At 35.5% G+C, this 13,449-nt stretch overlaps 1 pseudogene; it reads right to left on the bottom strand.

The window, feature by feature from the left end:
* Positions 1–203: 203 nt before the first annotated feature.
* LOC103560259 (polycomb group RING finger protein 5 pseudogene) lies at positions 204–1,273 on the bottom strand (annotated as a pseudogene).
* Positions 1,274–13,449: the final 12,176 nt, after the last annotated feature.

The raw sequence follows: 13,449 nt of genomic DNA, 5'->3' as shown, positions 1-13,449 counted from the left end.
TTCTCATTCTCATGACATTGTCTTTGCAGAGCAGAGTCTTTCATTTTAATGAAGTCCAGCTTCTCAATTATTTCTTCCATGGATTGTGACTTTGGTTTGTATCTAAAGAGTTACCTTCACAAATAAGGGCATCTAGGTTTCCCTTATGCTGTCTTCTCAGAGCTATCCTGTTTTGGTTTGCTTTTTTTTTTCCTCTTTCCCAAGCCAGTTTATTTTTTTAGTTTCTAAGTTATACTGTTAAATTTGAGTAACATAATGGTATATAACTGAATATACACATAGGTAAGTATAAAAGCAATTTACGTTTTCGCCTCTTAGTCGCCACCTCGTCATGTAGATGAATTCCATAGTATGATCCTTCCCCATAATTTCACCATTGCACAGCACATCCAACTCATAAGAACTTGGAAGTTTTAGTTTTAAACTTAGAAATTTTTTAATAGTTCCCACAGTTACACGTGTAGAACACCGAATGAATTTCTTCATTAAACCCTTTACTACATTGTCCCCTGATTGTCCATTATTTCGTAAACAATCTAGACATATAGCAATTTGTGGGTCACTTCTGTGATAGTCTTTATCATCTTGATTTTCATCACCTTCTTCATCTACTTTAGGTCTGTCAACTTTTGAAGTATCATCTTGTCCATTTTCTTGAGGCTTATTTTTCTTCCAAAATTCAGATTCACGCTCAAGTTCTTGTTCTCGTAGTCCAGGGACCAGTTTAAATATGATTTCCTCTAACGTATTGTCCAACCTCAACATTTCTAATGGATTGGTCTCATGAACCTGGTTGCCACACCGTGGACAATCACTGCTATCTTCAAAGTGCTGGACAATACAAGTCTTACAGAAGGTATGGAGGCATTCGGTCACTGTAGTTGGCTTGATCAGATACCCTTTACAGATATAGCAGGTGATGTAAGGATTGAAATCTTTCAGCAAGTGTTTCCTTTGGGTAGCCATTCGTGGTCAGCTATGACTGGCTTTAGTAGTACAGGCAAAGAGGGGTATTAAGTAGATGAAAGTCTGATGCCAGGAGCTGGTGTGGAGTTCCCAACTGGATGTCCTGAGGCATGAGAACTGACATCCAGATTTATCATGAGATCACTGGTCATCACTCCTTTTGGTGGTTCTGCTTTTCCATATCCCGCGGCCGCGGCCGCCGCGGCTCCTCGCCCGCCAGCGCGCAGGCCTCAGAGGGAAGGAAAGTGAAAGAGAAACAGCGCCCGCCGCGGCCTGGCCGGTCCCCGCGCCCCGTCCGCCCTCCCCCTGCAGGCGGGAGCGCGCCGGCTCCGCGGGGCCACTCCTGTTTTGGTTTGCTTTTACCACAACCTTTTTATATCTTCCCTCTCTTATTCCATTGACTACGTACCTTGCACATCCCCCCTCACCTCTTTTTTTTTCCATCTATGATCCTTATGGCATTTTAAGTGGAACTCCTTTCAAAGATCCCTCTTCTGTCAGGTCATTAGGGTCCTCTTGGGCAATGTGCAGGCCTCAAGTCCTGGCATATCAAATGCTCTCTAATGCAAATTCCAGCTCTCAACCTTGATGCTTCCCCATGTTTGCTATGTATGTGCGTAGCTCTGGGTGATCTTCAAAATTTCTTTCCTCTTTTCTAGCTTTTTTGCTTAGAGAACATTACTGGAAACTGAAAATGTGATACTGGGCCTAAGTTAATGCTTTTAATGATCCTAATTTCAGAGCATCATTGAGCTTTGCTTAACATTTTTTTATTCAAAATTTGCCAAATGACTAAGGGCATGTCCCTATATTTCTACCCTTTTCAAACTTATACCCTCATTCTCACCACATACACCTCCTCTCTTTCAATTGGCTTCTTTAATTAAAATATTGAGTCCATTTAATGTGAATTGAATTAATTTCTCTCTTTTCCAACTCAAAATTTCCCGATGTGTTGAATCACTGTCTCAAAGAAAGAAACATACAACCCAATGCTCACTTTCAACCAGTGACTTTAAAGACATTCCCTTGGAATCCTTTTTCTGTATCTCTCCAACGCTGCCACTGCAAATTGACTGCCTTCTTTCCCCTTTGCCAAGAGAAAAAAAATGATTTTGTCAAATTTTAAAATATCTGTAGTAGGTCAAAATTTCTTAACAAATTTGCCATATTTGATATAGAAACTTAATTTCTGTATGAACCACTATTTTTTCATGATGCAGGAAATTTAAAATAGTCATTTCCATCGTGCTTGTGGAACTCAAAATAAGTTTGTTTTCAAAATCATTAAATATGCTATGAAATTTCTAAAAATATTTTTAGAAAACCAAAGTAATTGATCTCTTATTTTTCTGTATTCCCCTGTGCCTTTCTTCCATGATGTAGTGAAGACAAATTTCTCTGACTCAGTGTTGGTTTGAAGACAACAAGGAAATGTGGGTAAAAGGAAATTTTATGCAAAATTCACTCCTAAAATCTGTCAGTTAATATCTTAATTTTACCCAACTAGCATTCTCCTAATTTATAAAATCATTTATTAAACTCTATTTCATAATTGATCTTCCCTAAACTGAAGAATTCCTCAACAACTTCTTAATAATTATACAATCCATCAAATTCCTTTGGAATTTTTCTTTCAAAGTTATGATTAACGGCCTCAGTCTATTCAGGCTGCTGTAACAACATAACATAAACTGGGTGGCTTATAAACAACAGAAATTTATTTCTCACAGTTCTGGAGGATGGGTGTCTGAGATCAAGGCGGCAACATCGCTGAGTTCTGGTGAAAAACGTCTTCTGGTTTACAAACTGTCAAAGTCTCTGTATCTTCACATTGGAGAGAGCAGAGGAAGCAATCTCTCTCCTGATTCGTAGAGCTCTAATCCCACTCCTGAGGGCCCCACTCTTATGATCTCACCTAAAACTAATGACTTCCCAAAGGCCTCACCTCCTAACACCCTCACATTGAGGAGTAGGGTTTCAATAGATGAATCTGGGGGTCACACAACATTTAATCCATAACACTAACTTATTGCCTATTAGGATAAGTGGTCTTTTCTCATTTCTTATCTGCTTTAACCTCTTTCCACATTCTGGCATGTTGAAATCCATTTCTTCTTAAAACTCTGTTTCTGTCCTCCCTATTTCCGTCTCTCTCCTTTCTTTGCCTTTCTCTGTCTTTGCGTGCGTCTCTCTATTTCTTGAAGCATTGTGCCTAGTTGATTAAAGAGCGGACCCTCAGGTCAGAAAAAGTTATATAACCCATTTCCAATACTGGCAAGTTTTGGCAATTTGGTCATGTTAATCAATTTCTGCTAACTTTATCATGGGTTTGCTAATAGTCATATCATCACAGGCTTTAAAGAAATTTAAAGAATTTAACGAGGTAGTGCATACAAATAGGTTTGACAATATTTAGCCCATACTAGGCACTTGATAAATATTATTGGCTTTTATTTTAGTTTATAATTCATTGATTTTTTTTAAATTAGTCGTCAGTGCATTTGGAAAAAGTAATGACTAACCCAATAAACATTGATTTAAATAAGCAAGTGCTCTATTTAGCTCACCCCCAAAAAAATCCCAAGATAGCTACTCAAGAGATGGCATAGAAATTAACTAATATGCTCAAGGACTCATGTTCATTCCACCTTTCCACTCAACCACCTTAATGTGTAGGCCTACAGCTGCTTTCTTGTGGCTTCACTGGTTTCAAGATAGACACTGTATCTTAGGTATCATGTCTCTTTTCAATTAGGGGAAGAATGAAGGATGAAAACCTTTATAGTTTAATAAATTTTCCATTTAATTTGGGAAGTGACATCTTCCCCAGGGAATTTTATCTAGAGGACATTGACAGTATTGTATGTCCACCTCTAGCAGCAGGGGATGTTGGACAATTGAGCTTCTCATCTGTAATATTAGAAGACCAGTAACAAGGGGGAGGTGAGTGGCCTTCATGTGTCTGTCTATTTCATGGTGACCGCCGTGGTTTCCAAGACAAAATATTCTGTTGGTTTTTCTTCTTGCTCTCCAAATGCAGCTTCTCTGAATCTTTTAGTCCTATCTTCACTCATATTGAGTTCTTCTGAAATCTGATTGCAATTACTTTGAGCAGTAATTAAAGGTCTATAAAACCTAGTTTATAAATTAATATTTCATCTTATATTTTACATCACTGCATTGCAAATGGTAGATTCACTTCATCGCTCATCACTCTTTATATAGCTTGATGCTCCAGAGGTTCATCATTTTCTGATTCCTCTTCCCTGATCAGATATCAACAGTAATGGATGAGATGAGAAATATTTAGGTCTTACTTCTTTAGAGAAATAACATAGCCCAATCCAGCTAATATCAAAATAAGAAACAAACATATATGAAAGTGAAATTTACTTCTTTAGAAAACCAGGCCATGCTAATTTTCTGGTTGTCTGTTGATGCTAGTTTTCTGGTTTCGTTTGTGCCTACTTTCTCTTTTATGTTTTAGTTCCCAAAATACCACCTGCAGGTACCATTAATTACTGAAATTGTGTGTATATTTTAATGATGGAAAGAGGATGATATTTGGAGTCAGAAGTTTTAGTTTTGGGTTTCATCTCTACCGCATTTGAGCCCAATAGCCTTAACTCATTTTCTTGTCTTGGAATGCCAGCTTCTTCACACATAAAGCGATGATGATAATGCTACCCGTAGTGGTGATGTGGATAATAAAAGCGGTAAAACCTCACACATAGAAGGGACTGAACAACTCTTCCTTGGTTTTCCATGAATCGAAAATACATTGCTTCTATAAAGAGCATTTTAGATGTAGATTTAAAGGAAATACATAAAAAAATTGAAGTAAAACTTGGGTTTTTAAATTATTTCCACAAAGACATTAGTAATGTATCATGTTCATTTAAAAAAATTATAAATAACTTTAATCTATTGGAATATTGTGTCCCAAAGTTTCAGAATTTTACATGTTTTTCTATACTCTGCAGAAGGAAGATATTTCATGTGCTTGATAGGTAATAGAGAGGAAACCAGAAAAATTATATGTGGACTCCTCAAAGATAAATAAAAACATTTCTTCCAGTGCCCACCATCCTCAATTATAATTGTTTATTCTACTCTGGAATACTGTTACACTGGTTGGGTATTATATTCAGTAATAAATGATACCTAGTGTGAAGACAAGAGGAAATAATGGGTGATGTGGCAATCTTTAGGACAAATCAGGATGATTATTTCTGTGAATTTTGAGAGCACTGTGGGGAAATTATTTACTCATCAAGCTCATTTCCACAAATATCCACAAGTATCTCAATTTCTTAAAAAGCTGAAACTCCAACTGATGGTTTGACATTGTTTTTGATAAATTACTATTAAAAAGACAATTACTCTTTGATACTTTACAATATCAAAAATGTTGAAAATAAAAGTATTTCCGCTGTTTGTGTTTTGTTTAATATTTCTCATCTAAAATGTTCCTCTGCTTTTTTTTTTTAACACATTTTCTTCTAGGCTCATCAAAAGCCATGGCTCCTCCGTTAAGTATGGCAAGATTTCTTTTGAAAACAAGTATTTCCAACTCTTTTCAGATATTTGATGTTTGTACTGACCAAATTAGCACCTAGTATGTGCCAGCTTAGGTTTTTCACTGCTGCTTTGAAAGCATTAATCTTGTCTCTTTTCATCTCAAACTCTGTGTACCATTCTGCTAACTTTATTTCTTCAAATAATCAGTGTTTTCTCTTACCATCTAGTATTTGATTACACGATTCCTTCCTATCTGGAATGGTCTTTTACTCTTATTGGCATGACTAACACCTGTTCGAAGTTTAGGTTTAAGTCAAAAGGTTACTGCTTCCAGAAGGTATTCTCTAACTTTCTACACTACTTAGCTCTCCTGAAATATGTGTCCCCAAGGCTCTATGCACTTCCTCTATCATAACAGTCATCAAAAAGGACCATAAGTATAAAGTAGTCATATGTCTTTCCCAGAAGTTCTGTGAAGGCAGAGACTGGATCTGTGTTATTCACTGTCTCAAATCTGCCACCTAGTACTGTGTCTGGCAGAGAGATGGTACTTAATAAATACTTATTGAGCTAAAGAAATGGATTTTTAAGCTCCCTGAGAGCAGAGATTACAGATTCTACTTCCTCTATACCCTCCATATATCATTGCGCAAGTTTCTGGAGTTTATTAGAAGTCCTCTGTAGTTATTAAGCACATTCCAAGAACCCTAGAGCTAGCAGGTGTTTTATAAACAGTCTAATATAAAATCTTCAGCTTACAGTGAGTCACAGAAGCAAAGGATCCAAGGCCAAAACCTGGCTGTTTAATAGATCACACTGAGACCCAGGTCTTCTAATCCTCTAATGACGATTTTGGCAACATACCCTATTGCCACATTGGTTGATCTAATTTCAGAGTTAAATTGCATTGTTTAGCCACTAAAAGTTTACCATGACAACCATAAACAAATATCATTTGCAAATTCTTATTTCCTTAGGCATCAGGGATAATGATTCATATTGGATACAAGGCCATTATAGAAACTTCTGTAGAAGGTTGCTAAATTTAGTCGTTTGTGAACATTTTCTACATCTTGATGTTATTTATACATGCAAAAAAACTTTCAAAAATCTGTTTCTTGTTTCCATCCACTCCACATGAACACGTGTGCCCATGTACACACATACGCACACACAAGCATCCCTCACCATTCAGCTCTGCTTCAATTTAGAGAAAGAATTTAAGACGTAAATTATGAGCAGTTTTCTAGTACATAGAGTAATGGTCAATTTCTTGTAATGCTAAGTTATTCCCTTGCTTTCAATTAAATATCAAGAGAAATGAATTTATCGTTTGAGGGAACTAAAGGATCTGCAAAGTGTTCTGTACCATCATCTATGAAAGTTATCTGAAAGAGTTAAAGTTTCCCCGAGTGACCTACATAGCAAATGCTTTAATTGAGCCCACTACATAAGAAAAAAAGATATTTGTCATATATACTTTTCTTCTTTAAGAAGGAAACCACAGAACTCGACAAGATATTTACTACGTTAATTAAAATTTTGAATATTTTTCCTAATGTAAAATGCTGAATTCTTTTATAGAAGCATGGTGCAATGTCACACATCACTTTGTTATTTTATGCCTGATAAATAATATGAGGTAAATGATAAGGGAAATATAAATCCTTTGCTCTTTTTGTTACTCTAAAAGTTATCTATATCTGTGAATGTATTTTTCTCATGTTTCTAAAACCACAATTGTGGTCATACTAAACAGTATCTATCTTTCTGCTTTGAAATTAGTTCACCGGGACACCTCATATTACACAGATACCTGATTTTGATTACCATAAGAAATATGCCAACAGCAAGCCTGAAGAGTTGTAAGTAGAAACAATGATAAAGTTTTTCATTTGCAAAGAGGGAAATAACTCAGTTTCCAAAATATTGTTCTTAGGTTTGCAAAGCAAGATGGCAAAATATGATTTTGCATAACTAATAATTTTAACACTAATTGCAATTTAGACAGGTTTAGGATCTAAAAGGCTAATGGGTTGTTTTTATACTGGATAGCTCATGGCAATTCAAATGAACATTGGTAGATACCTGAATTTGACACTTTATGCTGATCACATTTCAAATGGTATATCTAAATGGAACACGACTTCCTAATTGTTTGTTTGCCTATCTGTGTGGATGTACATATGTTAAAGAAATAACAAATTTTCTCCTAAAATCTGAAACATCTCGATCATAAATGCATTAAATTGGAAGAAGAGAGTGGATATCTACAGCAGGAAAAGAATGGCATTTTTTTAATATAAATGTGTAGAGTATTTTTTAATCTTTTACTTTCATTTAATGAACTTGTGATGGTAAGGTAGGTGTAATTAGAGCTGTCAGGACTGAATTCCACATGTGCACTGCACTATGAATTTAATTTAAATTTCTCTATCCCTACTTTTCCCTTCCCATCACCACTGGGAGAAATTGAAGCCCTTGACTGCTGCTGTGGCAAATTGGATCCTAATAAGTATGATGCTTCACTGCTTCCTGTTTTTGCTAAGGTACAACTGTGCTGTTTCAGAAGAACTCACCTGGGCATTCATTCAACAAGAAATGTTGGTAGGAGTATTATATTTTCCACGTTTTGATCTCAGTGAATGACTTGCATATAAAGAGGTCTGGCAGCTGGGTTTTATTATTCACTGATATGCTTGTCATTTCAACCTCAGGTTCAGCTGATTCATCTCTGGGGGCTTAGGAATTATAAATTTCTCTCATGTTTCAAATTATTCGGGATTATAATTTTTCAATCTGAAGCTAAAGTATAATGTAACTGATTAATATGCTTAACATGAAGGAGTTGATTTAAGAAGCTGTCTTAATAATATCAACAACGTTACAGGTCATGATAGGCCTTATTTAAAATTATGATTATGTCCTGAGGCATTAACATCTGTGCTATAAATAATTAAAAAGAAGACAATCAATATTTTTTTAAAGTTAAAGGTGAGATGTTTCATGAGACCAAGGGTCGTTAAATATTTTATAAATGGAGACATTCAAGAGTGATATGAAATATATCAAGTGCTGGTGAGAATTGGAGCATCTAGAACTCTCATACGCTGTGGGTAAGTGTGCAAACTGGAACAACTACTTTGGAAGAGTTTGGTAGTGTCTATTAGATCTGAATGTGTCTATGGCTGTGGTCCTTCTATATGGACATGTACAAGAATTTCATAGTGGCATATTAATATAATAGGTCATAGTGGAAACAATACAAGATTTCATCAACAGCAGAATGGATAAATAAACTGTGCAATAGACATAAATTGCAACACCATTCAGCAATGAGAATGAACAAACAACTGCCACATGGATTAATATTAATTAATCTCACAAACACAATATTAAATGCAATAAACCAGGGAAAAAAAGAGTCAGTACTAGTGAATTACATTATGTTGAGTTCAGAAAGAATAAAATCTAATCTAAGGTAACAGGAGTCCTCTTAGTGGTTACCTTCGAGGGAGCTTCTGGAGTGCTGATGGTGTTCTATTTCCAGATATGGGTGGTATATGCACAAGATTCCATTTTGTAAAAATTCCCTGAGCTGTACACTTATCATTTGCACACTTTACTGTAGTATGTCAGATTTCAATTTAAAAAGTTGCTTTAATAAAGGGGATATGAGTGCAACAAAAAATGAGAAATTCCCATGAAAAAATAAGTCCTTAATTTTTCCCTTTTTTGTCCTCTGTAGTCCTTTTAATATATTTTTATTTCAATACATAATACTCTTTCATTATATTTTATTTTCATTTAACTATATTGTAAAATTATTAAGCCTGAGACTATTCATTATTATTCTTGTATACCCAGAATCTATCACATTAAGTTTATTAATGATAATAATTCTATCATGTTAGGTTTATTAATGATAACAATTCTAAAAATTAACATTTGTTGAGTGCTTGTTGTGTCAGTATTGTATTGTAATTTATGTGTATTATTTAAGTTTTTAATACAATTATTTGATTTAGTTAATATTATCTCCTTTTCCCAGGTGAGAAAGTTGAATTACCTGGTGCAGCAATTTGCCCAAGGATACACAGCTTGCACATGGCGAAAACAGGATTTAAATCCAGACTTCAGAGCTTAATTTCTAAATTACCAGGATGTGAAGGGCAGAAGATTAAGCATGTCATAACAGAGAGTAAGAGCTCAATAAATGTGAGCTATGAATACAATGTACAACTTAGAGATTCATATGACATGGTGATTATCGTTCCTATGGAAGAATAGAGGCCGGATACAGGCAGATACATTTATTCACACTACACCCTGTGGTAGTCACTGAAGATACAATGGATTAAAATGTCCAATGAAGTCCAAACATTCAAAGATTGAAGTTTAGTAGGAAATACAGGAATTAATAAAATCATCACATTTGTTATAAATGTTGTTAAGGGAATATATTAGATGATAAACATAGCTAACAGGGTACCAGATCCACTAAAGAAACTAAAGGAAGCTATGGGACACAGCCACAGAAGGCCAAGGGTGACTGCTCTGAGAGGAAAGGAGAGGATGACAGGGCCAGATAGTGCAATTATGTGGGTAAAGAATCTGAAAGAATTGTGATTATAAAGACTTAGGGGATGATGGTGCTGTGTATAAAGGTCAACCTAGCATGATTATCTTGTGTAGACTAAGTTTTATGTTTTTAAGAAAATATTTGGAAATTTACTTTAATAAAAATACGACTCTGAATTATCAAGTTCACAAAGATGGGATGAAGTGAAAAATACTGACAAGGTCACCAAAGTTAATCCTCTCATTCTGTATGAGTTTCTTCACTATTTGAAGCCTATCAAGAATGTTTGTTTTATTTGCAACCACATGGATGGACCTGGAGGGTATCGTGTTAAGCGAAGTAAGCCATACTGAGCAAGACAAACACCATATGACTTCACTCATATGGGGAAGATAAACAAACACGTGGACAAAGAGAACAGGTTAGTGGTTACCAGGGGAAATGGCGTAGAGGGTGGGCACAGGAGATGAAGAGGAGCACTCATATGGTGACAGACAAGAAATAATGTACAACTGAATTTTCACAATTATATAAACTATTATGAACTCAATAAAAAAAAAGGATGTTTCTTTTAACAACTGCAAGGACAATGGAATAAACAATCTTGCAGTTTTCTTTGTACCCAAGGTGGGTGATGATTCAGTTTGAGTATTAACTTATTCTCTTGCTGTCTTTCAGCAAATCCTAGAAGCACAAGCTTTAGATGACTCTGCTATTTCCACTGCCCAAGTCAAAAGTTGATGAGTGCTGGCTCAGTAGTGACAGGATTGGTACTGTTGGGATTCTGAAAGCATCTTTCCTCAGCTGGATGGAACAATGACAGTGCTTTTATCTCATTTTGACATTCATCACTTTTTGTCATATCTCTAAAATAAAACCCCTAGTGCTTGGGGATCTGACACATCAACAAACCAATCATCATCGCAGGACTGGCCAACCCCCTTCGTGAAGCTAGGGTGACATTACGTAACTAAATGTCACTGTACTGAAATACTGAGGTGACAAGAAGGGTTTGATATGGGGTTTGGTTTTTAAAAGTTTTGTTAATTTACATAGTAATTCAAAACTCTGACATAGACAGTTCATGTTTACAAACATAAATTTGTCAAACAATGCAAATTTATTTCAGTTAACCTATCTCTACCTATGTATCCATCTATACTAGAGTAAGAAATAGAACTAGTAACTATGACAGGCAGGGATATTTTAAGAAAGAATTTTTGGAAACTAGCGTTAAAATGGAATACACAGTCTTGTGAAATAGTGGACATCATTGTCCTAGAGGTGATCCAGTAGGGACTGGGAGGAGATGGGGAGAAGGATACCGGCAGGGGACGTTGTAAAGAGGATGCCTGCTTTGGGTAAAAGTCCATGATTACTCTATAATTACTCTTTAAAAGTCACATCCTTAAGGTTTTAAAATAATGATAATTGTTATTAATTAACAATATATGCTGGCACTATTCTAGGCAATTGAACACTATTCTAAGAAATCCCACTCAATCATTAAGATAAACATGATATAACTCCAGTTTTACAAGGAACCTAAGGTCTAAAGAGGTCTAATGACAACGTTAGCTCATAAGAGGAAATACTTGGACTCAAAACCACGTCTTTTGGTCTTTTATCTGGTGAATCAGCACAGAAGTTTATGGTCTACTATTATAAAGAAATAATTGGATAATTGGGATGGAGGCAAGACAGTTCTCCAAACCTTTACTCACTCACTCTAGAGATACTCATCAGCAAAGCTCTCCGTTTTGTATTTCATTATACCCTCTCTCCTCTCATCTGGTTTGTTACAGCTCTCTACATTTTAAGGTTCTTGTGTTTAACTAAACTTGAGAAAAAAGTTAAGTCAGTAAAAATGGTAGTCCCTGAAGTGTCCAAAACTAACGTTCAAAACATTTGTTTGATAATGGTGAGAGGTTTTTTTTTTTTGTCTTATCATAATTCCTACATAAAGAAAGCATTTGCAGAAAAGTTGTCTGTTTCTGAATTAGAAGAGTTTTTAACATTTATTTATTAATATGATAGCCCATTATTTTGTCTATTGTTCATTCTATCTGTTTGAATTAGTCCATGCAAAACTGCATTACTCGCGTGTATATTTATATCTATTATTTGAGGAATTAAGTGTTTTGAAAAGATAGAGTGGGTCAAAAGTTGTAGCAGTGGTCAAAATAGTCTGACTGTTCATCTCAGCTTGATCAAACTGAACACAACCTTCTTAGTGAGTCAGGGTCCCTGACCTTTTTCTTAGAGCATTTAATTTAGAAAACTTGAAAACTCTTTCTCTGCCCTTTCCAGATGTAAATATTTGTGAAAGCCTCTTGCCAATTTTACAATGCACCATGACTTTCTCAAGGACATGGGAGCCATCCTTTGAAACGTAATCATCAAGGAAGATAGAGTCCCAATTGCCCAGTCTCTGTGGGAGGGTAGGAGCCTGACTTCTGAGGATGCCTTGTTCCAATTGTAAAACTACCTCCTGTCAAAAGATATAGAAAAGTGATTTTTCCTTTGAATACAGCCAATAAGCAAACACAGATGGCCTACAATCCCCTCCCGGCCAAGCTCTTCAAACTCTCCAGCCCTTTGTTTTAGTGAAGCTAAGTTCAATCTCTCTCCCATATTGCAATAGTCTTAAATAAAGTCTTCCTTTCCTGTTTAATTTGTCCGCTGCAATTTTTGCTTTGACATTAATCAGGAGTATCTCTAAGGAGATTGATAGGGTGGTTCTAACCAATCATGATGCTTCATTAAACAGAATACAAAGATAATAAAACAGACCTCAGACCTGCTCTGTAATATAAAATGTGGACAAAAGAGGCACTATAGTATAGTGGACTACAGTGGAGTGCATAGGACTTTGGAGTTAGGAGATCTAGCTAATTATGCCACTGCATGACTAGCCAATATTTGGCATAGAGTAGGGCTTCAGTTTGCAGCTATGAGATCTTTTGCCCCACATGAGAGTTGTGCAAATTCAGCAGAGCTTAAACAAGAATATGAATGATGAAAATATAAAATTGATTCATTTGGTAGACTGCATGTGAATAATAGAAAGACCATGTACAAATAGTTACAGAATACAATTATTTCATATATTCAATAGGATATTTGATGAACATATATTGCAGACCCCTTTTAATGATCCTTTAAGAGCATATGGTTATAGATCCCACAGGGTGCAAATCATTAAGCCAAGGCAAATTATTTATTCTTTATGATTACATTTTCTTCCTCCTAGACTGTATGTTCCTTAAAATCTCTTTGCACTCTAAAATCTAATATTATTAAACTTAGATGACTTTTATTCACATCCAATTACTAAATTAAATATTTACATTAAATCTATTTGATCTTGAGTTTTT

Source organism: Equus przewalskii, chromosome 16 (assembly GCF_037783145.1).
Source record: "Equus przewalskii isolate Varuska chromosome 16, EquPr2, whole genome shotgun sequence".
Taxonomy (NCBI): domain Eukaryota; kingdom Metazoa; phylum Chordata; class Mammalia; order Perissodactyla; family Equidae; genus Equus; species Equus przewalskii.
This window is presented reverse-complemented; position numbering and strand designations above follow the sequence as displayed.